At 46.7% G+C, this 27,146-nt stretch overlaps 1 protein-coding gene across 1 annotated transcript in view; it reads left to right on the top strand.

The window, feature by feature from the left end:
* The window catches only part of LOC147725202 (uncharacterized), a 128,281-nt gene that overhangs the window by 45,321 nt on the left and 55,814 nt on the right, over positions 1 to 27,146 (top strand). The gene's annotated exons all lie outside the window — the stretch shown is intronic.

Raw genomic sequence — 27,146 nt, 5'->3', positions numbered from 1 at the left:
CTCTCGCTCTCCCTGTGATTTTGGTGGAATAACGTCACTGACTTGATCTGAATCATGTGACCTTTGACCTGTATAGGCACTTTTTGCATCCTGCCTGTGGTACATCGTCTTGCATAGAACTTTCCCGAGTTCACTGGTTCCAGGCATCATATTAGTGGTTACTCTTCATTAAAAAAAATCACTCATTTGTTCTTGGTTGATAAGGAGATTGCATATTTTATTTATGAATCGTATAAGGCACCCGCTATAAACCTAATCACCTTTAGGTACAGGTCAAGATGCTTAAATGGAGAGATGGGGTCTTTATTAAGAGATGGGTGAGTTCTTTGGTGTAGGGATGGCTGAATACACAGTTTCGGAGTATCCACAGATAGAGACCTCTTCTACGAAATCTTGACCTGTAGAAGACGCTGGTGGGAATCATGCGCGCTTTGAGGTTACATGTTGGGCAGTATCATTGTGGTCGGAGACGGCCATCTGAAGGATGAATATTATTATGGGTAATCGTGAGAATGGGGTGTCCTTTCATGATATGCATGTTGGAGGGAAGGACGCTTAAAAACAGCATAAATGTCTGATTAAGAGCACAGCTCCGTTTGACCCCTCTCTTTTGTGAAAGGGCCACGCGCATCGTGTCCACCTGCCGCCCGGGTCACTGGCCCTTGGGAGTTAAAGATAACATGGGTCCAGATGTCTCAGCGAAACATATCGACCGCAAACTAAACCAGGTTTAAAAAGAACAGCATTTGGGTGGCTTTTCTTTCACCTATAATCCCATACCTTAAATAGTGTCCGGTAAAGAAGGTGGAAAAAGACTCTTCCCTTTGCCCACGTTTGTGCTACAACCGACTGTGCTAGGTCTGCCACAACCATTAAGGGTTCAGCTGTAATTTGTGATTTTTTTTTCATTATAAAGGTATTTGTAAGTGCCCTCTGATAATTAACCTCTTGCAGGTCGTAAAAGACCGCTTCATAATTAACGCCTCCGTGTTTATTATTTGTAACTTATGTTGTTTTAAATGGAGCAGTAGAAGCAAGTCTGGAATAAAAAATAAAAGACCCGAAGGAACCCGCTTTGCGTGAGAGAGTTGTGTTGCATCTAAATCTTCAAACACTAAGCTGGATTCTAAAACTATGATTTTCTGCATTGACGCTGCTTGAGCTCTCAAGAAGTAGGCCTTCCACATTTTGCAGTAGACTAATATGGTTTAACGGGAGAGAAAAAAACATAACTAACAAATCGCTTGGCATCGTCCGGTCAAGGGCGTCACTATAGCCAGTTTAATGTGCACAGAAGCTCCTGCCTCACACATTTCCGAAAGAGTAATGGCATACCAAGCAGCTCTGATGTCGTTTGCCAAAATTAATGTTCGAGTGGCATTCATCTACTGAGGCGCTGAAAGGCGCCCCTGGGGCTCTCATGCCACTATTCTGCTCGCATGGTTCGCTTGTGCTCTCTATTTAGATTAAGCATGTTCTGAGCATTATTCGTACCACAGGACGCCATACCGCTGTCGGTGGTTTTAAGTTTGGCACGTCCCGGCTCTTAACATTTTAACAATAGGTGGATACTGGGGCCAGAATAACCGCTTCTTTCTCCTGCCGCTCTACGACTTCCTTTAGCCCCCGGCTGCAGTAACAGGGCCGCCTGGCAAGTAAGGACACGGCCCTGCAGCCTGCCAGCCACCGACGAGCTGGCTACCTGCCCGACCTGCGATCAGACGCTGTGTTTCCGTCCCAGGCAGCTGCCAAACACGGAAGAGGATCGGCCTCCAGAGCCCAGTCCTGGGCACTGGTGGCACCCATTGGAGCAGAAATGTGCCCACCTGCGTCCACCCCAGTCCCAACCCGAGGTCCCAACACCAACTAGCCAAGTCAACCCGTTCAAAAGCGACTGACGCCCTGAAGCACCGCGCAGAGATGCAGAAACCCGAGTATGCCGTTGTTGAGCACCACTATACAACCCTCTCCCAAAACAGCATGACACAACTGCACGGCCCTCCCCCATCCTCGCTCCCCCTGCACCGCTAAGGGCACTGCAAAAAGCCGGCACCGCTCGCATCGCAGAGCCACACGATCCCAACCCCCAAAATAAACGCAGCGCCGCTGCACCGGGATATTCCTGCCCGACCGTCACCACGGGGGAGATGAGCAAGAGGGTGGTGTGGTAGAGCCAGACAGGGGAGGGCACTGCAGTCTGGAGTTAAAAGGCAAAAAATGAAAGGGTTCTGAGCGTTAAAGCAGATTTAAGCATAAGCCGGAGTTCTGAACAACTGATGACTATTTAAAAAAATGCATAAATAACGAAATAAATGAATACCGCGAATCACCGCCGTCACTCTGCCGGCCTGCGAACAGGAAGTCAGGCAGGCCGGCGCGACAACAGGAAACAGGAAGTAGGAGGGCGGGAGCCTACCCCGCCTCCCACGGAAGAGCCGCGATTGGACAGAGCCGTGCCGAAGGAGGGAAGAAGAGTCCTGCTGCCGGGTCCTGCAGCTGAGGAGAGCCGCCGCACGAAGGAAGCCGGTGAGTGGGTTGCTGACGGGGGTGGAAGCCTGTGCGCGCGCGAGTGCGGGAGGGGGGAAGCATGTGCGCGCGCGAGTGCGGGCGGGCTTTGTATGTATGTGTGCGTGCGTGTGACTGTGGGGGAGGGGGGTGTGTGTGAGCGAGTGTCTGTGTGCCTGTATGTGTGTGCCTGCGTGTGAATGCGCTCGCCTGTGTGTGCGTGCGTGCATGCAGAGGGGTGGGGGCTGCCTGCCTGCGTCTGTGTGAGCAAGGGCTGTGAGTTACTCTGCGCATGCGGGTCAGACGCGCGCTCCCGCGGTGAAAACTGCGAAGGAAGACGCTCGTGACAGTTTGGTGTCCACATTCCTAAATACGGGCCACAATAGGTCTGAAGCAGACACCCTCAATGCTTACGCATTGAGCGTTAGGTCTGCTCGACCTAAAAAGTAGAGTTGGATTAATCAAAAAATGCACAAGTCATAACAACAACACATTACTATCGAAAATCATAAGAAAAATGAATGAAACAAGAAAATATTCATCTTACTTGATGCAGAAAAGTAATTTGGCAAACTGAACAGGATTTATTAGGAGCTGGAGATTATAGCGATGTCCTCCAGAGATTTCAAAGTCTTTAAAGGCAACGAAAGCAGAAGGAGAACTCGTGCAACAACCCTATATGCAGATAACTTTCATCTAGCATCACACCCTGTCACGTCTGTCCATTTAGTATGTGCAGGTTATGAGGTAAAGACATGTCCATCTCAAGGCACAACCAAGAGTTGGAACAGATTTGTTTTTTCTTTTCAAACTTAGATTTTTTTTTTTATTCTATATTGAAAAGCAACAGCAGGCTCTAGGCATGTTTTGATACAATAAGTGAATCAAAGTCATGAGAAAGGATATATAAAGATGATGCTGATGACATCATGGAAGAAAGAAGCGTTAATTCAAAGTAGGTAACCAATGCATGTGTTATTTTCAACCATACTCTGTGTCAAGGAGGCTTTCCATGGGCTTTGTTGTGGTTTTTTCCCACGCAGCAGCCATAGATTTTTACTTAATGATGTCGACCCCGGGCAGCGCCAAAACCTCAAACCTCACTGGAGCAGACATAATGAAGAGAAATATTTTTTGCATTCTGCAGCACATATCGAAAGATGAAAACGCCTCTCAGAATTGTTTTTGTGCAGGGAGGTGCTCGGAGGCATATTCCTCTTTCTATGTGTCCTGCATTCTGCAACACACATAAAAAAGGGGGAGCACCCACATAATGCCCAAGGAATGCCAACTCAGGGCTGAGTAATACAATGCAGCGATTTGTGCAGTGTTTCACTACTCCTGATTTTTTAAGCCACTCAGAGCCACACAAAGTGGCTTTGCATTGCTTTAAAAAAACTGACATGGAGGTTTGCGTCACACATGTGCAAACACAAGGAGATGATGGACGGAGTGATGAAACTTTTCAGACACTCAACCCCAGACACAGATCTGCGTTGAATTCATCATTGTTTTTTAGCTCACTCCACCACCTCAGTCCAGACCCAGCTATATGCAAATAAGTCTGACCCTGTGCCTCATGGGAACAGTCCAGCCATGTCTTCCTGGAACTGGAAACAAGCATCCAACGGACCGGTTTCAGGTCCCTGTAAAGAACTTGGTCCATGTTTGTGCACCACCTGTTGGTTCGTGCAGAAAGACCTAAAATAATGTGTTGTTCACAGGAAGCCTGTGCAGTGACGCCTGCAAGTAGTAGAAGGAGTCTGGTAAAAAATCAGACAAGATGCCAGATTCAAAAGTAGTTAAAGCCACGCAATCTCTGTCTAAGGCCCTCCCCGGTACATGATTTTGTTATTACCATTTCTAGATTTTAATAGAGGTCTGTGCTGTAACTTCTCACCTTCGAAAGAAGAAATGAGAACATTCTATTTAAAATTCTCAGATGAGAGGTGAAGGGGAAAACAACTATCCTGAATCAGAACTGCAGGGAAAGGGCCTCAATTAACCTGTTTGTTATGTGCGTCGGCCAATGGCCACCGTGAGCACTGTCTCTGTAGTGCTGCTCACATCCGTTGGCGGACGTGGCCCCAGCCGCACACCATAGAAATGTCCGCACTGCGGCAGATTCTCTGCCGTGCTTAAGGGGTTAAGTAACCCGACAAACCCTCAACATCAATTTTCGGAAAGGGAAATTGGCCCTGATATAATGGCCAACAGGTGCCTGAGCGGACCAAATTTTCATGACCCACATTCAGAACCTCTGTTTTCTTGATGATAATCTTCAGTGCATTCATCCCCATCCAATATGTGGAGGTATATTGGTGTCGACCCTCAATATATCGAGGTCAGGAATATTGGTCTCTGTAGTGCTGCCCACATCCGTTGGCAGACGTGGCCCCACCCGCACACCATAAAAACGTCCACACTGCAGCAATATGTGGAGGTATATTGGTATCGACCCTCAATATATCGAGGTCAGGACTATTGGAACAAAAACATCACGGCCAAAAATATTGCAATCCTTCACTTATATCGGTAAGTTCTAAAACATTGAGAAAAAATATTGATATCATTAATATCGTTGTATTAACTATCATGTTTTAAATGTACATAAATATATATGAATGTAAAATAGTACATATTAAATATATAAAATAGTAATAATAATGAAAAGTAAGAAATTAGATTCAATTTATATTTTAACAAATATAACAAATAAACTAAATTTACAAAGAAAGATATGCCAAAGCCAGATTTTGAAACACTTCCAGGAATGTATTTCCAAATCTGCATACTGAAGAATTTCTGATGTTGAGCCTTCTTCACAGGTGAGTAAGGTTGTGACATTGAATGCAAGTGTTTAAGTCATGTGACATTAAGTTACAGCAATGCATGTCCCAAGGTGCATGGTTATCTTTCATCACATTTTTCCACTGCAGTTAAATTTATATCTCAACTGCATAGCCTCCATCATCCATCACTGCAATGGCACTGTTTTCATACTTGGTGCAAAATACGCCTTCGAATAAAATGACTACATGAAAGTAATCTGGAGAAGCAGCAATATTTGATATGACTGGATTTCATTGAGAGAGGTGAATGGCTCTCTCTTCTCCCTATCTCACCTCAACTCCAGAAATACCAGGGAAATCGAAAGGTCCGGTGTGAGGCAAGCGGGTTGATCCAGCGCTCCTACCAAAATTCTGCATAAATGATGTCACCATCTACCACAAAACTTTCCAATCAATACCAGGCCCATAAAAATAACAGAGCAGCTGAATCATGAGGCGAATGAATCTAATATGTTGTTTAAACTATCCACAATAAACAAGACCAGCTTGTCATTTAGTAAGTTTATTCAAACATATTCATGAAAACTCAGGTTTTGGAACTTTATTAAACAAGTATTAGAAAATGTCATAAAGAAAGATTTATTCAGCATTTATAAAAAGAGCTTGTTTCAAGAAATATTATTCAATAACAGAAATAAGTGAAAAAGAGCATTTCCAAACCTGTCTCTACCCTCATCGCCTGAAAACAAAGCCTTTAAAAGTCTCCTTTCCTTACGTGCGTTCATCGATCAGCAGAACACGACCCTCTGGAATCAAGAAGCGAAGGCCAAAAATCTGCTCCTTGAGCCAATACTTATACCCTAAAACTAAGGCTAAACTAACTATTTTTACATTCCAACATCTGAATTCTGGCTCCCCATTGGCTGGACCACCTCATGCCACAGTAAATTGTGACATATTCCACCTAAGGTCCGGGCTTTTTCAGTCACCCATTGTTAATGCACAGAGTCCTGGTGGCACTTCCTTAGGCTGCTACCATTTGTAGCAAAGATGTTCATGTAGTGCACAAAAATGCCGCGACTCACATTCCTGGCCTTGAGCCTGTCCGTTCTGAGCTTCCCGTGGCACAATAGCAAACCTCTCCACAGAGTCGCCTTTGGCAGTTCTTTTCAAACTTTTTACAATAAAAGTTTATAGGCTTCTCATCTTTTTCAAAATAAGTTTTCTCTTGTGGCTTTACATCAGCAGGCCTCTTTTCAGAAAGCGTCAATTTTCTGCGCCACTTTTTCTTGCGGCACTTTTTTTAAAACGCATTATTTTTCTGCAGTCAACTCTAAGCTTCATTTGGAAAACTATTATTTAAACAAACATAAAACATCAATTAATTAAATAATTGACATTTGTTCTGTTACCCACCCCTTTGCTAAATGTTAAAGCATTAATTATGTTACCTAGCAAAAGCACATTTAAGCAGCATATATTACCTTTGATATACCAATCCAATCTGGAACTGCATTTGTCACAGAAAAGACAAGACAAAAGCACATTTAAAAGCACATGCTATTATTTTTGACAGCAGCAGTTAGTATATGACAAAGACAATAGACAATAATTATTGTATTATTTCTTTTTGCATTTTGCACAAATAAGCATAATGTTAGTCCCATGTGTTCATGTTGCACAGTTTACTCTAGGTTGATTTAATAACATGCAGCAAACATATTAGTTTTATTAAACATTATGGAGTCTGATTTCACAAGCCTGAACAAAATATTGTTCATTAACCCCCTCCATCAGGACCCAAAGTATCAGCATTACTGTATATATATATATACATTCAGATGTAAGACATGTCAAGTCAAGTCAAGTTAAGATTTATATAGCGCGCTACTCACTCAGAGGGTCTCAAGGCGCTTGGGGGAGGGGTTGTTAGTTACTTATCAAATAACCAAGTTTTGAGTTGTTTTCTGAAGGAGAGGTGGTTCTGAGTGAGGCGGAGGTGGGTGGGGAGAGAATTCCAGGTTTTGGCCGCTAAGTAGGAGAAAGATCTTCCTCCCATGGTGGATCTTTGGATGCGTGGGATTGCGGCGAGGGCTTGATTGGACGATCATAGTTGGCGGGGAGGGGTGTAAAAGGTCAGGTGTGTGTTGAGGTATTCGGGTCCTAGATCGTAGAGGGCTTTGTGTGCGTGGGTGAGGAAGCGTTGTTGACGGGGAGCCAGTGGAGGTCTCTTAGGTGACCGGATATGTGATTGTTGTGGGGGATGTCTAAGATGAGTCTGGCGGAGGCGTTCTGAATGCGCTGGAGTTTTTTCTGTAATTTGCCTGTGGTTCCGGCGTAAAGGGTGTTTCTGTAGTCCAATCGGCTAGAGACAAGTGCTTGGGTGACCGTCTTTCTTGTTTCGGTGGGGATCCAGCGGAAGATCTTTTTGAGCATACGTAGGATGTTAAAGCATGATGATGAGATGGCGTTGACTTGTCTGGTCATTGAGAGGAAGGAGTCCAGGATGAAGCCCAAGTTGCGTGCGTGGTCCGTTGGTTTGGGTGTGCTGCCCAAGGCCGGTGGCCACCATGAGTCGTCCCAAGCGGAGGGGGATGATCCTAGGTTAAGAACTTCCGTTTTGTCTGAATTCAGTTTTAGACAGCTGTTTTTCATCCATTCGGCAACGTCTTTCATCCCTTTGTGTAGGTTTGTTTTGGCGGTGTTTGAGTCTTTGGTGAGGGAGAGGATCAGCTGTGTGTCTTCAGCGTAGGAAATGATTTTGAGGTTGTGTTGGCGTGCCATGGATGCGAGGGGGCTCATGTAGACGTTGAAGAGGGTGGGGCTGAGCGATGATCCTTGTGGTAAGCCACAGATGACTTCGGTGGCCTCTGATCTGAAAGGGGGTAGGCGGACTCTCTGGGTTCTTCGGGCGAGGAACGAAATGATCCAGTCCAATGCTTTTCCTTGTATCCCAACGTTGCTGAGGCGTTGTATAAGAGTGGTATGGCAGACTGTGTCGAACGCTGCAGAGAGGTCTTGTAGGATGAGGGCAGCTGTTTCTCCGTTGTCGAGTAGTGTTCGAATGTCGTCTGTGGCTACGATGAGGGCGGTCTCGGTGCTGTATTTGGCTCGGAAGCCGGACTGTGAAGGGTTGAGGGAGCCGTTGGACTCGAGGAAGGTGGCGTGCTGACAGTTGACTGTTTTCTCAATGACTTTGGCAGGGAATGGAAGGAGCGAAATGGGGCGGTAGTTCTTGAGTTCTGTGGGGTCTGCTGTCGGTTTCTTCAGGAGGGCACTGAGTTTGGCATGTTTCCAGCTTTCCAGGAAGGTAGCGGTGTTGAGGGAGCAGTTGATGATATCTCGGAGATGGGGTGCGATGATGAAGTTGGCTTTATTGAAGATGTGGTGGGGGCATGGGTCAGTTGGCGATCCGGAGTGGATGGAGTTCATTAAGCGGATGGTTTCTTCAGTGCTGATTGGGTTCCAGGCGTCAAGGAAGGCGGTGGGTGGCTTCATTTCTGAGGTAAGGGGGTGGACTGGTCGCGAAAGCTGTTATGTATGTCGGCTATTTTGCTGTGGAAGAACGAGGCTAGGGAGTGGCAGAGGTCTTGAGAGGGAGTGATGTCGTTGGTGTCGGCGCTGGGATTGGTAAACTCTTTGACGATGTTGAAGAGTTCCTTGCTGTTGTGGGCGTTGTTGTTGAGTCGATCCTTAAATGCTGATTTCTTGGAGGATCTGATCAGCTGGTGGTGTTTGCCGGTGGCGTCCTTGAGGGTGGTCATGTTGTTTGTGGTTGGGTTTTTTCACCAGGCCTTTTCGAGGGTGCGGCAGTTCTTTTTGGAGATTTTAAGGTCGTCATTGGACCAGGGGGCTTTTTTGTTACCTGGCTTGTTTTGATGGTTTTTCAAGGGTGCTAATTCGTCAGCGCTGTGGGTGATCCATTGTGATAGGTGGATGGCTGCTTGACTTGAGTCCAATGATTTGGTGGGGGGCTTTTGGTTTAGCGATGTGGTGAGCTGGTCGGTGGTAATTTTGTTCCAGTTTCTACGGGGCATTTGTTGTGGGTGGTGGTGAGTCGTGGTTTTTCGGTAGTTGAAGTGGATGCAGCTGTGGTCTGTCCAATGTAGTCCTGTGGTGTGATTGAAGGAGATGTACTTGCTGGAGGAGAAGATTGGGTCGAGTGTGTGTCCGGCGTAGTGGGTGGGGGTGTTTACTAATTGTTTGAGTACGAGATTGGCGAGGTTGTCCAGAAGTGTGGTGGTGTTGCTGTCATTGTTCTTCTCCAGGTGGAAGTTGAGGTCTCCTAGTAGAATGTAGTCCTCGGAGGGAATGGCGTGTGGGCTGATAAAGTCTGTGATGTCTTCGCTAAATTGAATGCGAGGTCCTGGTGGTCTATAGATGAGGGTGCCTCTGAGTGTGGTCTTAGGGTAGGTGTGAATCTGGAAGTGAAGGTGTTCGGCGGATGCGAGGTTGTCGGCGGAATTGGTCGTGATGCGGATGGAGTTCTTGTGGACGATGGCGATGCCTCCTCCTGTTTGGTTGATGCGGTCCTTTCGGATGATTTTGTAGCCGTCTGGGATATGGCGATGTCGGGCGCTGATGAGGCGTTCATCCAGGTTTCTGTAAGAAAGGCAACGTCCGGCAGTGTGGTGTCTAATAGGTTCCATAGTTCAATGGAGTGTTTGTGGACCGAGCGGGTGTTGAGCAAGATGCATTTCAGGTGGTTAGCGTCTGGACTATGTTTGGCATTTGTGGGTTTAGTGAGGGACCTGATGCAGTAGAACTTGCAGGAGTGGCAGGTGAAAGGTCCATGGGTGTGTCCTTGGGCAGCTTGGTGGCAATTTGGGAGACGTCTTGTGTTGAGTGCAAAGAGGGAAGCGGCGTCGTACGTTATGCAGGTGGACTTGGTATTGCGGGGTTCAGGGGGTATGGCGCTGGGCGCGGTCCAGGTGCGGACGGGCGTAGACGGGCTTACCTTTGGCGCACCTTCAGCGCGCATAGGGCGCGTCAGCTGCGTGTTACCGCTGTGCGAAAAAGCCTTCGTCATAAGTGGATAGTGGAGGGGGCGGAGCGAGGGAGGAGCAGCTGGGAGGCGGGAGCGGGGTGGAGAGACGGGCTAGGAGGCACAACAACAAAATGGCAGCATAAACCAAAGCAAAACAGGACGAGATTGGGGCACAATGTGTCTTTTAAAGCAATGCGTGCAATGTGCAATTAGTACTTGGCAGCAGTGAGCAATGAGCAATGTAGCGCTACGATACCCAAAGACCAGGGAGCGTGAGGAGCGACCGCTTCTGAACGAGTCAGTACGGTCACAGCGCTTCACCAGCCGGGGCTATCCTTAACTATCAGTGGGAGGGAGGAACAGCTGGGATGCGAGAGCGGGGTGGAGAGACGGGCTTGGAGGCACAACAACAAAATGGCAGCAAAAACAAAAGCGAAACAGGACGAGATTGGGGCACAATGTGTAATATCGCTATGGGCAGTGGCACCGGCACATTCAGGCATTAATTATTTTTTACCTATCAATGCAAGCAATAGAGCGTTACGATACTGAGCAGGCACAAATGATTTAAAAAGCAATGCGAGTGATAGAGCGCTACGATATTAAACTGGCACAAATAGTTTTTTAAAGCAATGCGTGCAATGTGCAATTAGTTCTTGGCAGCAGTGAGCAATGAGCAATGTAGCGCTACGATACCCAAGAGACCAGGGAGCGTGAGGAGCGACCGCTTCTGAACGAGTCAGGACGGTCACAGCGCTTCACCAGCCGGGGCTATCCTTAACTATCAGTGGGAGGTAGGAGCAGCTGGGAGGTGGGAACGGGGTGGAGAGACGGGCTAGGAGGCACAACAACAAAATGGTAGCAAAAACAAAAGCGAAACAGGACAAGATTGGGGCACAATGTGTGATATCCCTATGGGCAGTGGCACCGGCACATTCAGGCACTAATTATTTTTTACCGAGCAATAGAGCGTTACGATACTGAGCAGGCACAATTGATTTAAAAAGCAATGCGAGCAATGCGAGTGATAGAGCGCTACGATACTGAGCAGGCACAAATGATTTAAAAAGCAATGCGAGCAATGCGAGTGATAGAGCAGTACGATATTAAACTGGCACAAATAGTTTTTTAAAGCAATGCGTGCAATGTGCAATTAGTTCTTGGCAGCAGTGAGCAATGAGCAATGTAGCGCTACGATACCCAAGAGACCATGGAAAACAAAATCAGCGAACTCCTGACATGTAAAACCGAGTATGTGTACATAATAATGATCTTTATTTAGATATAAAACATATCTTTAAAAGAATTTACAGATTCACAGCCTGAACGAATATTAGAATAAAAACTTCAAGGAAATAGCAACACGAGTGTAGATATAAAAGCACGATCCAATAACAATCATTATAAAAACAGGAATTTTGTCTCATGATATATTTTAAAATCACAAAAATTAAAACAAGGCACCAGCTTGCATTGGGTATCACCAGATTATTTCTAACGTAATAAGAATAATGCCAGTTATTACTGTTTTCGGTGAGAAAAATGGAGCACTTTAGCATGGTCTCCTTAAGTTAAAGATGTAATATGCTCGCTGGATGAATTTTATAAATTTTATGTTTAGCACTGTATTTTCCGGGTTTAAAGCTGCCATGATGGCTTGCCTGCAGGACCGAACCCCCAGCCTATTCCATTCTAATTTTAATCCGGACATGCGTTCTGTATTAAGGGCTGGGCAGAGGCAACTTACATGCAACATGTTTTCTGCTGTTTTCCCTCACCCTCTACAAGAGAGATCTTCCGATGTACGTCGCCATGATGGTAAGTCCTGCAAGAAACGCCAGTCGCCCAGTCTGATGGCAATAAAGCCGCGTTTCAAGTATAATGAGTATGTGCTGGCCAGATAGCAAGCTGGGACCGGGTGTCTGTAGGAATTTATCATGGCCCAGGCATGGCTACGTTTCAGAAAAAGTGCTTCATCAGCGAGACAAGAAGTCATTCTCACACATTTTTTTATAGCTTTTTTAAATGCTATCTGGCCTGGGTTTAGGGCCCACAGGTCGCTTGCTGACATTTGCTTAATGGCATCTGTAAAAAGACGTCCGTACAAACCCCCCGGGTTAATCTGGCTGATTTCTTCCCAGACTAGGGATTCTAAAGTGCCTGGCTCAGCTTGTCGTAACTTGTGACACAGGTTAAGGTATGCCCCAGTGGCTAAGGCCTCGTAGTTTATTACCCTCATCTCCAACCTAATCTGTGCTGCGGAGGCGGGCTTTGGCAGCCGGAGAACCCTTTTATAAATTTTTGTGGTCTGTGGTCTGTTGGTTCAGAGTTGTGTTCATTTTGCCACTGAAAATCTCAATGCCATAGGATAAAGTAGAACCAACCTTTGCTCTCATTACCTCCAAAAGGGGAGCTAAAGTTTGACCGGAAAGATCTTTCGCAAGTTTGCCTAGTGACACCATTAGGGTCACTGCTTTAGCTTCGATCTCTCCACGCTGTTTTTTGTAGCTACATTTTGAATCCAGGTGGACGCCAATGTATTTATAGGACTGCCCAATTACTAGACTAATGTTGTTGAATGACCCCTGTGTGTCGTTTCTTGCCAAATGTAACTACTTGCGTTTTATTTAGGTTAACCTCGAGTTGGTTGCTGATCGTATAATCAAGCAATTTGTCGAGGAGTCTTTGTAACCCTACCCTGGTTAAACTAAAGAGAGCCAGGTCGTCGGCATATAAAAGATTGCTTAGGGTCATGCCGTCCATCTTCGGAGAGTGACTATTAGTGTCGTCTAGGACCGCCAACAGTTCTGCTACAAATAAATTAAAAAGGAGAGGGGCAAGCACGCATCACTGCTTCACTCCTCTAGTTGTCATTATTTTGCGTGAGAGATGTGTGCCGGTCCCCAGATTCACCTGCACCCACGTCCTAGTAAGGAGCTGAATTATTCCCTCTAGTAATTTCTCTGGAATCCCCCACATTTTTAGTTTGCTTCTATGTCCAGGAGGGCAATGAGTCTATATTTGCTCGGTTGTGCATAGGATCCAGATTTATAAATTGCGTGAATTATGGCACCCCGCCATGACTCTGGGATTGTGGCTGTTCTTAATGTGTAATTGAAAAGATTGGCCAATGTTCCTGACCAGAGGGGGATGTCTGATTTAAACAAAGCCTGTGGCAGGCCGTTTGGGCCTGGCGCTCCGTCCAATCTTGCTTTTGACAATAGTTTCGAGACCTTTTCCTGTGTTGTACTCCACGAAGGACCATGCCCTAGGCTGATCTCAATTACGGTGGTATTTTTGATGGTGCATTGATAAACAGAAGACTTAAAGTGAAACGAGTAGGAAATTTACCCAGTCTGATTCCAGGATGTTATCCGATCCCGTGCACACTGTTCCTAAGCTGGTGTGGTTAGTAAGCGCCCAGGATTTCCTTGAGTTTTTTTGCTTACTTTCCCACACCAGTTTGCTCCATAATTCGTTATCATATGCCCATTTATCCTTTTTGGTCGCTTGCATGAGTGATTTTTGTGAGGTTTGATAATTGGATATGCAATCACTGTTTCCCGGGGATTTGGTCAGTGGCCGCAGGGCTTTATTTCTCGCTTTCTTTAGTGACTTCGTCGTCTGAGATAATGTAAATTGGTGCGTCAAAGTTACCCTTTGGGCTTAATGCCTTGCGGGGAACAGTTGAATTAGGTGGGAGCATAACATGGACCATAGTTCGGTTGGACTGGCCTCTTGCTCCTGGCCCAGTCTTATTATGTCCGAGCTTGCCTGAAGAATATTCAAGCTAATTTCTTCTGTCCACTTTAGGCGCTTTAGGTTTTCTGTGTGGATTCCCTGAAGTGTCGATGGTGCCATTTTGTGATACACTGGGTTTATGTTGAAGACTGTGACCTGGGGCCTGTGATCACTTTCGGTTCTTGGGTGTATTCTGAAGTCAGTTATGCAATTTAACAGGGGTGCGGTGCAGATTGTGTAATCCAGGTGTGATTGCTTTGAGCCGTTTGTCCATGTCCACTTTGGTGGAGTGTCCCCGGCTGTTCTGCCATTGAGAACAAGGTAACCTGCACTGTAAAATTGGCTCACACATAGATCGCCTAGATTACTTTGAGTTTGTATTAGCGGTTTAGTTTGCATTATGACCTCGGTAATTTGGATTAAAGGGGGGCCATCATTATCTGCTGCGTTCCCCTGAAATAGGTAGGTGTTAAAATCCCCAGTATCTATGCAGTCTAAATTGGGTTGGTCCGTGACTATATTGTTCATATTCTCTGGTAGACGAGTCAGATGGACCTTAGACGAGTCAGATGGACCTTTTTTGTGCGTGTACTTGGGTTGATATACACATTTAAAAGAAACAGGGGATGATGTTTCCGCCAGGGATCGATCTTGACCCCTAGGATCCAGTCTTCCTTGAGGGCCCATCGCGTGATTCGGGCTTTTAGAGAGTTTGATACATAGGTTGTCAGCCCGCCTTTCAGGTGGCCAAAGCGACTATCCCTGGTTGCTGGATTCCATGTCTCACTGGGCGCCCCTGTAAAGCCCAGGTTTCCTGTAGTGCTATAACTGAATGATTCCGCAAGAAAGATTGCGTATCTAGGGTCCCCAATTTTTTGGTGTAAACCACTTATGTTCCAGGTGCATAATGTGGTAATTTGTCCCGGTGGTGAGTTGAATGCTGCTCCTGAATGTGGTGGCTGCGCTGGACTTTTTTTGCCGATAGACATGATCATGGGATTAGATGGTCATTCATGCCTTTTAGTTGATAAAATTGCTGGGAGCCAGTCCCATCTTTGGCCAATGTCTTTGGTGGCTACGTCTCTGAGTTAGATGTTACAGACTTCTTCTGGCCCTGAGGCATTTTTTAGAATTGAGTAGTTTTTTCTTGACCCTTCTGCCTTGTTATCCTAGTTTTTTTAGGTGATGTTAGCTGGTTGAGGAGTGTGATGGGATAGCCCGGCCAGGAGTATGGGTAGACTCGGATACCAAATTCCCTTAGAGTTGCTTTGTTGTTCAAAAACGTGGATACCCGCTTTGCCTCCTTAAATGTAACCAGAGTTACCTCCGATGGTTGTGTTCCTCTTGGTGGGAGGATCTCGATAGCCTCGATTTCATCCGATACTAAGCCCATGAATCCAGGGGTCCCCTCTATCAGTTTGAGTATGTTTGCTCTGTTGAGGATGTCATGGCGGCCCTTTGATTTGTATTCTGGGGCTAGTATGATGTGGGAGTATGATGTAACATTGGCAGTCTCAGTTTGATGGTGGCACATTATGTTTTTGTTAGGTCTCGATCCTTCGTTCTGCTTGTTCTCCTGTGCTATCAAGTTGGTCCTGGTCTTTTGCGACCAGCGATGATTTATGAGGTGATCTGGTCTCTGGATGTGGAACGTTCTAGTCAGATTCTGACCCATCATTGTAACGTCACAGTGGACTGGGGGTGTGACGTACCCTGTTTTTGGGGACACTTGGGTTTCTTTGGGTCTAAGTATCCCTATTTCGTCTTTTGTCGTATCCTTGTTTATTAGAGCCGGGCCAGGCTCTTTTTTGACTACTAACTTTGGAGGATCACTTATTTCCTGAGGGCTCCCCATTATGGGTTGGATGTTAATTACAGGTGAGTCCTCTTTTGGCTTGGGCACAGCGGGGTTTCCTGGCAAAGGTAGTGCGTCTGTCGCACTCTGAGCTTGTTTGCTTGATGCTGTTAAAAAAAGCGGGTAGTATCCTGGGTTGGTAGCAGTTCTTGATGCCTTGGCCGTATTTATTTCTTTGCGTTAGCGCTTGCGTTCTCTTTTGCTTAGCTGGGGTTCAAAACCTGACTGTTCGCCCTGGGTGGTGAGCGCCAGAAACTGAGGGCTAACCGGTGGGCCCTTCAGAGGATTGGTGGTACCTCTATATGGCGACCCCGTCTTTCCCTGCTCGGCTTCTGCCTGATCGGGTTGTGTGTGACCTGGTGTTGGTTGGTCCCTTGCCTGGTTTAAGCGGGAGTCTGTGCCCTCGGTTGGCTTAGTGCCTTCTTTGGCATCTGGCTGGGAAGTGGCGTAATCCTGGGTCCAATTTGATGACTTTTGGGTTAAAGCTCCCAGTGTGGAGCCTGTGCTGCTGCCCCTCAACTTCCTTACCTCCTTTAAAACACTGGCCAGGAAGTCAGGGAGCGATGATAGAGAATCGATTATTGGGGAGCAGCAGCATACCGACTGAATTAGTTTTGTCGATGCTTGGGCACCCATAATTAGATTGTTCAGTTGGTCTAATTTATTATCTATCCCTGCCGTCAATACGGCTAGCGTGTTTAGGAGATCAACCTGTACGTCCAGTTTGTCCGAATGGTAGTTTAGGGCGTTGACTGTTTGTTGAAATGTCTGCAAAAGTTGGGGCCAAACGCTGGAGACTGATTGAACATCATGATTGAGGTTTGTGACGGTAGGAGAGTCATTTGCGGGATTTTGAGTATCTTTAAGAAAATAGGACAGATCTGCTAGGAGCTGGTCACTTGGGTTGGTTTTAATAGGAGTCTTTTGAGACGGAGGCAGAGTTAGTTCATATGGTACAAATGAGTGCAGAACCGTGCGCAATGGGCTTGGCTCCGTCAATTGAGCAGTGGGTTTACTAATAAGGTAAGGAGTTTGAGCAGTACTATTGCTCAGTGTGGTGCTTTGGGCGTGGATTTGAGCGCAAATTGTCTTCTGATGCGGGTCCAGCAAATCTTCTATTGTGGTGAGAAGGTCTTCTTCTCCTTGGGAGGTTGCCAAAGTACATTGTTTCTGGGTTTTTGCTGTGGAACCAGTCTGTGTTTTCAATGAACTTGTAGGTGAAGTTTGCGACAGGAATCCACCCTGGGTGTCTGACGCCAGAAGAGCCGGTTGCTGGCCCAAAGCCTCACCCGAGAATGTATCCTGTTGGCTGTTGAACTTACATGATTCTGGATTGGCACAACCCCGGCTTCCTAGACTTTCACGACTGGGCAATGGTTTAATTGGGGTGGCGCCAAAGGTAAATACCTCCCTGGCTTGAACTGACTTGTTGTTTTCGCCTTCCCAAGGCTGGGCGTTCGACTGTTGTTTGAGAGGGGAAGTTGATTTCCACTCCCAGAGTGGATTCCTGCTCCTGGTTCCCTCCTGGGGCTGAAGCTGTTGGGAGATTTTAGGTGTAGATAGGAAATAATTTAACAGATCCGACTGCTTTCCTTCGTGTGATTTAATCTTGGTGGTGGCCTTTTGGGAAGAGTCACGGCACCCTTCAGGTGGGATACCATCTGCGGGTAGGGTTGTACTGGCTGGATGGGGGACCATCGCCGATATCGGTTGCGTGGTCCTTTTTCGTTTTAGGACCGATACCGCATTCCTTACTTTCCCGGACCTCATCTTTGTTGTGACTTTTTGTTGCAGCTCTGGTCTTCAGGCCGGGGGTTTTTGGTATCCTCTGCAAAGTACGATAGCCTCTAAGCAAGGCTTTCGTACACTGATAGTAGAGTTGTATGTGTCTAGTCATCTGCACTCGACTTGTATGGTTAGTTTGATTTTACCCCTTCTATAGACACCAGATTTTAGAGAATGTAATGATATACTTATTCAGGACGGGTTGTTGAGTTTATGGTTTATTAGGCTTGTTAGGGTTGTTAGGCTTATTGAGCATTGGCCACCCTTGCTGCTCCTTGGTAGTTCTTGTAGTTGTTGTTTGATTATTCTTAGGTTCATGCACATGCAGTATAGCCCCCTGAAGCCTGGATCCTCAGTGTTGGTTTAAATAGTTCAAGTTATATCCTCCGTGGATCCGCTGTTAGACTTCTTATGTGCTTCCTATGGTACCTCCTTGGGCCTCCAGGGCCTCTCCTGAGGGGTGAGAAGAGTGTTTAATTCCCACTACAGGGGACTCGTTGTTTACTATGCCCCCCCCTCTGCTACAAATAGCAAGATGGGCTGTGGGGGTGCAGTTGGTAGATTGCCCGCAAAAGCGCAAAAGGGGCTGAGCGCGAGCGGAGCACTCGGCGGGGGCTACAGGCTGGATTGAACCTACTCAACCTGCCTAATCGACCACCTCGGGCTCTTACTTTGTGGCAGCCTCTAACAGCTGCCGCGCTCGCGCCTTCCTCCTTGCCTCCCCTACGGAAGCGACCTCACCTCCTTTGGGCTCCCGGTCCCAGTCTGGTGCCGGCGTCTGGTACCGGCGTCTGGGAGGGGAAACGCCGCGATATGAGTAAGACGCTCCCGCTGCACTGGGACCTGTGCCTGTACCTGTATCGGGAAACTCACTCGCTGCCTTCTCTGCGGGAGCAGCTGAATCTGTGTCCTGTCTGATTCAGCTCCGGAAGGTTCTTATTCTGCTTCCAGTCAACAAAACCGAGTATGTGATTTATGTATTGGTGTGACCTTGTGGGCTACAATACATTGAAGTACAAAGCTCCAAGGACAGAAACATGTACTCCAGCACATTAGAGCTATTACAAACCAGGATTATACATACACAATGGTAAGACATTTCAAGAAATATCATAGCTCATGGAGTCAAGAATTTGAATATTGCCTTATAGACTCTGGGCCTTATTTATGAGGCCTTGCGTCACTTTTAGGGCACCTGTGTGTCACTTTTTGTGACGCACCAGCGGAGTAGAAAATGAGACTTGTTGCACCATATTTACAAAGTGACGCATCTAAGTAGATGTGTCACTTTAGAAAACCCCTGTGCCACATTATACCTGCGGCAGGTATAATGTATGCAGGGCGTAATTCTGACGCAAGAAAGGGTCATTAAAGTGACGCAGTGAAATCTATTAGATTTCACTGCGCCACTTCTAGGATGCAAATGCGTCAATATCTTATGCCTGCCTCACAGCAGGCGTAATACTGATGCAAGAATTACACAAAATATCCCACATTCCAAATCATGGACTATCCTATGTGATCAAGGTTACAATTCTAATTGGTGACACGATGTCATAGATTTAAGGCATATGAACCTAATGTAATGAATCTAAGTTTGAGAGAGGCGAACAAAGCTAATATTTGTACACAGGAAAAAAAATTGAACAATGCCAACAGACTTTTTACAATGAGACAACAAAAAGCTATTGTCGAGAGTTTGGTTAAAAAAGCAAATACAACTATTTTATTATTTATTACAGCTGTATAGTCCCTTTATGTGTTTTTAATACATTAAAATTATGAATACACAGAAAAACACAATCATTGATAGTCAATACACAATATAAAAACATATAAAACAATGTAAAACAAGTGGTAAAACAAGAATCAAGGAAGAAATGTCTATGCAGCGTTTCAGTTTTTAGGAATACAAGCACCTTCTTCAGGACAGATTCTAAATTAAAGAACACAAAATTAACACACAATAACAGTAACAGTATAACAGTATATATTATATAGCTTAGTTAAGACTTTGTCCCAATATATTCATCATTATTCATTTCACCAACATCTCTTTACCATGAGACATCTTCATTTCTATATTTTTTATAATGAATAATACGGTTAAACATCATTGCATCTGGTCGCTTTGTTCTCTCTCCCTATCGTTCTTGGTTTCACTTTATTCTTTTAGTTTATGACCATCTACTTATTTCTACTGGGAAATCTACCTGAGAAATCCCGATTTCACATTCTTAAAATCTTTGAAATAATATAACATACCTCGAACTTTAAAACAAAATATCTTATACTGCATATTATTGTGGAGTTGTTGATGCCTCTGGATCACTTTGTGGATATGCAGTTCAGCAGGTGTCCTACCTATTACTTTTAGGTACGTATTCGGTTGACTGTTAGGCAGAAATAATTTCATATCATTAAGTTATTATTCTGAGCAAACTCTACACCAGATACTAGTGCAATTTATTGATATTCCCACTATACCTTGTGATGAGAATTTTTGGATAGTGTACCCACTGTCCAGGGGAGCCACTGATCTAGATAAAATATTTCTCAGCCAGATTTCTGAGGGGGGATTAAAGAGATTATTAGATGTCTATCCCCTCTGTTTTTGCTAAGAAAACAAGGTAATGGGGCTGAAAACTTACCATTAGCAAAAAAGGAAATCGCTGTAGCCGTAGACCTTCATCCACTACGTCTATAGGCATATAAATCTTGGGGGTTGACCTCCTGTATTTATGCGATCTGGGTCCCACTCTGTGAAAAATAATTCGCACTGTTACTCCCAATTCGGGACATGGACTGTTTGTTTACTCCTGAGGAGGAAGCCAGGAGATTGCTTGCGCTTTTAAAACTTGATTTACTTGTATATTGTGTGTTTTTAAACTCACTCGCCTCCCCCCCTGAGCACTCCCACGCAGCGGATCCTAGCGCTGACGTAGGGAACCTGCCTCATTGCCGCCACCTGCTCGAGCACTCAGGCCACGCCCACTTCGCTGACCACGCCCCCCGCATCCAGTATAAAAGGCGCACTGACCAATAACGCGCCCAGAAGACTGTTTGTTTACCCTGAGGCGGAAGCCGGGAGATTGCTTGCGCTTTTAAAACTTGATTTACTTGTATATTGTGTGTTTTTAAACTCACTCGCCTCCCCCCCTGAGCACTCCCACGCAGCGGATCCTAGCGCTGACGTAGGGAACCTGCCTCATTGCCGCCACCTGGTCGAGCACTCAGGCCACGCCCACTTCACTGACCACGCCCCCCGCATCCAGTATAAAAGGCGCGCTGACCAATAACGCGCCCAGAAGACTGTTTGTTTACTCCTGAGGCGGAAGCCGGGAGATTGCTTGCGCTTTTAAAACTTGATTTACTTGTATATTGTGTGTTTTTAAACTCACTCGCCTCCCCCCCTGAACACTCCCATGCAGCGGATCCTAGCGCTGACGTAGGGAACCTGCCTCATTGCCGCCACCTGGTCGAGCACTCAGGCCACACCCACTTCGCTGACCACGCCCCCGCATCCAGTATAAAAGGCGCGCTGACCAATAACACGCCCAGAAGACTGTTTGTTTACTCTTGAGGCGGAAGCCGGGAGATTGCTTGCGCTTTTAAAACTTGATTTACTTGTATATTGTGTGTTTTTAAACTCACTCGCCTCCCCCCCTGAGCACTCCCACGCAGCGGATCCTAGCGCTGACGTAGGGAACCTGCCTCATTGCCGCCACCTGGTCGAGCACTCAGGCCACGCCCACTTCGCTGACCACGCCCCCCGCATCCAGTATAAAAGGCTCGCTGACCAATAACGCGCCCAGAAGACTGTTTGTTTACTCCTGAGGCGGAAGCCGGGAGATTGCTTGCGCTTTTAAAACTTGATTTACTTGTATATTGTGTGTTTTTAAACTCACTCGCCTCCCCCCCTGAGCACTCCCACGCAGCGGATCCTAGCGCTGACGTAGGGAACCTGCCTCATTGCCGCCACCTGGTCGAGCACTCAGGCCACGCCCACTTCGCTGACCACGCCCCCCGCATCCAGTATAAAAGGCGCGCTGACCAATAACGCGCCCAGAAGACTGTTTGTTTACTCCTGAGGCGGAAGCCGGGAGATTGCTTGTGCTTTTAAAACTTGTTTTACTTGTATATTGTGTGTTTTTAAACTCACTCGCCTCCCCCCCTGAGCACTCCCACGCAGCGGATCCTAGCGCTGACGTAGGGAACCTGCCTCATTGCCGCCACCTGGTCGAGCACTCAGGCCACGCCCACTTCGCTGACCACGCCCCCCGCATCCAGTATCAAAAGGCGCGCTGACCAATAACGCGCCCAGAAGACTGTTTGTTTACTCCTGAGGCGGAAGCCAGGAGATTGCTTGCGCTTTTAAAACTTGATTTACTTGTATATTGTGTGTTTTTAAACTCACTCGCCTCCCCCCCTGAGCACTCCCACGCAGCGGATCCTAGCACTGACGTAGGGAACCTGCCTCAATGCCGACACCTGGTCGAGCACTCAGGCCACTCCCACTTCGCTGACCACGCCCCCCGCATCCAGTATAAAAGGCGCGCTGACCAAAAACGCGCCCAGAAGTCTGTTTGTTTACTCCTGAGGCGGAAGCCGGGAGATTGCTTGCGCTTTTAAAACTTGATTTACCTGTATATTGTGTGTTTTTAAACTCACTCGCCTCCCCCCCTGAGTACTCCCACGCAGTGGATCCTAGCGCTGACGTAGGGAACCTGCCTCATTGCCGCCACCTGGTCGAGCACTCAGGCCACGCCCACTTCACTGACCACGCCCCCTAACACTACTAAAATGTGCTCTTATCGGACGCGCAGCGGAGGAGCGCAGCGGGAGCGCCGTTTGCGCGCCGAAGGCGCGCCTAAGGCAAGCCCGTCTGCGCCCGTCCGCGCCAGACCACGCCCAGAGCCCAGAACCCTGGTTCGTCCCTCCCAGGCCATCACATACTCCAGTGATGCCTTGCTTGGACTTAGAACCCCCCTAGCCCCCCCCTGCAGCAACTCGATCTCACTCGCTGAAGGGCACTCTCGCTGCCTCACATGCCCCCACAGCTTTAGCCCAGAGCCACCACTGAAACCCAGCACCCTTAATATGGCCCTGCTAAACTGCAGATCCCTCCCAAAGTATCAAACGGAAATTAACTTACTCCTTAAGGACTCCGATATAGATATTCTGTTTCTAACGGAAACATGGCTCAAAGCAGGCTCAGAGCCAGACATCATTCAATCAATCCCATCAGAATACCTGATTAGGTTCCACAATAGACCCGAAGGTATCGGCGGAGGAATAGCTGTCGTATATAGAGACTACCTCTCATGCCAATTCAGAGATAGTCCTCTACTTGACTGCGAAAATGTGCTCTTCTCCGTGAATCGACAACCCTCGTTCACCCTCTCGGGACTTCTAGTATATCGCCCCCCTGGACCAATTCGACGCTTTAATGAGTCACTCATTGACTCTGTCTCCTCCCTTGCGTGTCTATCACCAAATTTCTCGATACTGGGAGATCCAAATCTCCACCTCGATGACTCCTCCAGCAAACCGGCGATGGATCTCAAAGCAGACCTGGGCTCACTCAGTCTCGAATTGCTTAATAACCTTCCCACTCACATCAAAGGGCATCTGCTGGATCCCGTTTTCTCCAACCTCCCACGTCTTACAACTCAACCCCCATCCCCCTTCCTTGGTCAGACCACTTTTTGGTCCCCTTCAAACTACAGCTGTCAACCAAACCTATTGGTAAACCTCCACCCCAACCCCCCGACCGTCCGTGGAAAAAACTGGACAATAATTCCTGGGCCCAGGCGCTGTCCTCCACTTCACCTCTCCTGGACGATGACCCTTCTATCGCAGACGTTCAACTTCAAGATTGGATCCACCAATCCTTAGAAATGACTTTTCCCCGCAAACAACTACCCAGCAGGAATAAAATGGCCAAATCTCCCTGGTTCACCCAGGAACTTTGCATTCTAAAAAAGAGTTGCAAAAAACTCGAACGCGCATGGAGGAAAACCTAGTCAACAGCCTCCAAAAGTGAATACAGAACCGCTATCAAGCTCTATAAGAACGCAATAAAAACTACTCAAGCCATCTTCTTCGAAGGAATGATTGCTGCTGCGGCCAACTCCGCGAAGGAAACATACTGCATAGTACGGCTCCTGACAAAAATCCAGGACCCCCCCTCCCTTCCAGACCTTGAGGGTTCTAGATGCAACCAAATGGCCAATTTCTTCTCCACAAAAATCGACAAAATACTTACTTCACTCCCTGTACCCTCCGTCCCTTTCCACACCACCTCACCCCCCTTCATCCTGAGGCTCCTTACCTACGAGACTTTGAACAGATCTCCACGGAGACGTTTTTAGATACCCTGCAAACTGTAAAAAGTGGCTCGCCATCTGACCCTGCTCCCATCAGCAAGCTAAAACTGGTCGCCCCCATTGTAGCTCAACCTTTCACCAATCTCATAAATGCCTCCTTCAGGAAGGATGCCGTCCCAGCCAATTGGAAGAAGGCTACCGTCAAAGCCCTCCTGAAAAAACCTCACCTGGACCCCACGGACCCCTCCAACTTCAGGCCCATTTCGCTCCTCCCAGGGATCAGCAAAGTGGCCGAACGAATAGCTAACCAGCAGCTATCCATCTTTCTGGAGGCAAATCACTTACTACGAGACTCCCAGACTGGCTTCAGACCGGGGCAAGGCACCGACACCGCCCTGCTAGCAGTTGTCGAAGAGGCGAGAGCCATCATAGACGCAGGAAGATCAGTGGCAGTGATCCTCCACGATCTAAGTGCCGCCTTCGACACGGTGGACCACGCCATCTTGGTTCACCGGCTAAGTCGAGTGGGAATCACCGACTCAGCCCTTGCGTGGATTAAATCCTTTCTTGAGGGTAGATCTTTTCAGGTGTCTGATGGTTTTTCCACGTCCAAATCCCTGCATATGCAGTGTGGGGTCCCCCAGGGCTCCTCCCTGAGCCCCACACTTTTTAATGTTTATATGTCCCCCCTCGAAGACGTTATCACTCCCTTTGGCGTCAAGACAGTGATGTACGCTGACGACACCCAGCTGGTGGTGTCTATCAATCACTCAAACACTAGCCTAGAAAACCTCGCCAGATGTTTCGAAGGGATCTCACAATGGATGTCTGACTCAAGACTCAATCTCAACAGCGATAAATCGGAGATCCTCCTCCTAGGCAACCAGAACAAATTACCCACAAATCTTTCCTGGCCACCTTGCATGGGTACCTACCCTACTCCTAAAACCGAGGTCAAAAGCCTAGGCATCTGGCTTGACCAGGACCTTAATTTTAAAACACAGTCCAGAAAAACCTCAGGGGCCTGCTTCAGCTTAATTCGTATGGCCCGAAAGATCCTCCACCTGATTCCCTTCCAGTCCAGGAAGTTACTGATGCAGGGACTGGTTAACTCAAGGTTAGACTACGGTAACGTTTTGTACCTGGGAGCCCCTGCGTCAGTCATTCAGAAACTACAGGTGGCCCAAAACGCCGCAGCTAGAGTCCTTACAGGAACCAAAGCACGGAGCTCGGCGAAACCAGCCCTCAAAAGCCTACACTGTCTCCCAGTGAAGGAGCGCATCACTTTCAAGACGCTCTGCATATCGCACAAAATCCTGCATGATAAGGGCCCTCCAATACTCAGATCCCTGATGAAACCACACCAGTCTACCAAACATCTAAGATCTGATACACTTGCCCTGGCTTCCATCCCAAGAATAAAAAAGGCAAGATCTGGCGGTCGCATATTCACCTACAATGCGCCAAAGCTCTGGAACACCCTCCCACTAGCCATGAGGAGAGATCACAACCTACTCTCCTTCCGTAAACAATTAAAAACTTGGCTATTCCCGTAAATTCTCCCTGTTTCTGGCCTCCAATTGGGAAAAAACTAGGTCCTCTTAGCGCTGGGATGCCCAAGGTAGCTATGCGCTCTACAAATCCACTTCCAAATTCCAAATTCCAAATTCCAAATGGTTGGGGTAATGTATTTATGCTGTTATAATCTCTAGTTATTTATTTACTTTCTTTTGATAACTCCTTGACGACTATAGCATGGACTATTTACTGCTGTTGTGATGTCTATGTGTCACTGCAAGGACTCATCCTTATTACTAAATTTTGCACTATAACTTTAAGGTTGGAGACGCTCCTATGTATGGTATCTTACTTTGCTTTTACTAAGGTCATAAGTCTCCTCTTTGCGCCAAAAACGGTATAGATGCACTTCCATTCACCAGGATACTGTGTGCTCCCAAAGCGTAGCTGTATTTTAATCATGTGGTAAGTCTAGAGCAAACATTTCTCGAGTATATGGCTATAGAATCTGGGGGGCCCTGTGCATGTTAACTTTTCTCCCAGATCTATTGCTCTATGGTTAAGAAATAATGCAACCTCCAAGTATAGAGAGCTGCAATATACTTCAAAATTTGCAAACATTCGTGACAAGAATTTTCAATTCTATTAAGGACTAGGAGGCGAGGATTATGCTTTCTCATTTCTTTAATGAAATGCTCAGCAGCCAATAAAAAAACAGAACTACAAATCCCATGAATACTTGGGAACAACCATAGAGTATACACTATATAAGTTCCAAACACTAGTCCTTCTTCCTCTTTCTTTGGGTAATCAGATCCACATCAAAAAACAATCCCAGGTACAGCAACAATAAAAGTTCCAAACAAGCTGCCGAAATCCAAAGGATCCTGTAGCAGAAGATGGAGGCATCCTGGGTCCGTGAACAAGGAGGAAGAGGAAACTCTCGAGGCAGAATAACCATATCACTTCTGGTCAGAACCTGCAAAAGACATATAGCCGTAATATCCGAATAATGGAGAGAATAATCAAAGCAGATCAGGGGGGGAAAGAAAACAAGGAAATAACAACTGCAACAGTATGCAATATTGTACAATACATGATAATGCAACATAGTAACAATAGGGTGGGATAATCCTCGCCTCCTAGTCCTTAATAGAATTGAAAATTCTTGTCACGAATGTTTGCAAATTTTGAATTCTATGTCAGGACAGGAGGCTCCGATTATGCTTGTTTAAAGCTTGTCCACCACCACAGAAGCAATACTAACAATCGGTTTATAGTAAAATTGTTTAAAAACAGAATCCGAAGACCAGTCTGCGGCCTTCATAATGTCAAATAGAGTAACACCCATGGAATAAGCTTTTGAAGCCATTGCTCCCCTAGCAGAATGTGCCCGAAACACAGAAACATCGATGCCCGCCTCAGACATGAGCCAGCGCACCTGTCATGTGCTTATCTAGGTTCCTGATCGATACTGTGACCTTATGCCCCTATTCGGCTATAAAGCCCTTTATTCCCTATATTGGCATAACCGTTCAAGTGCGATTTTCTGAAAACTCATCTCTGGCCTCACACGAGCAGAGCCACAGAGCCACATTCCAGCATGACTCTCTGCTACTTCCTTTGCGACCAAT

Source organism: Lissotriton vulgaris, chromosome 4_1 (assembly GCF_964263255.1).
Source record: "Lissotriton vulgaris chromosome 4_1, aLisVul1.2, whole genome shotgun sequence".
In the NCBI taxonomy this organism is placed as follows: domain Eukaryota; kingdom Metazoa; phylum Chordata; class Amphibia; order Caudata; family Salamandridae; genus Lissotriton; species Lissotriton vulgaris.
The sequence above is the reverse complement of the archived record's forward strand: the minus strand, read 5'-3'. Positions and strand labels throughout refer to the sequence as shown.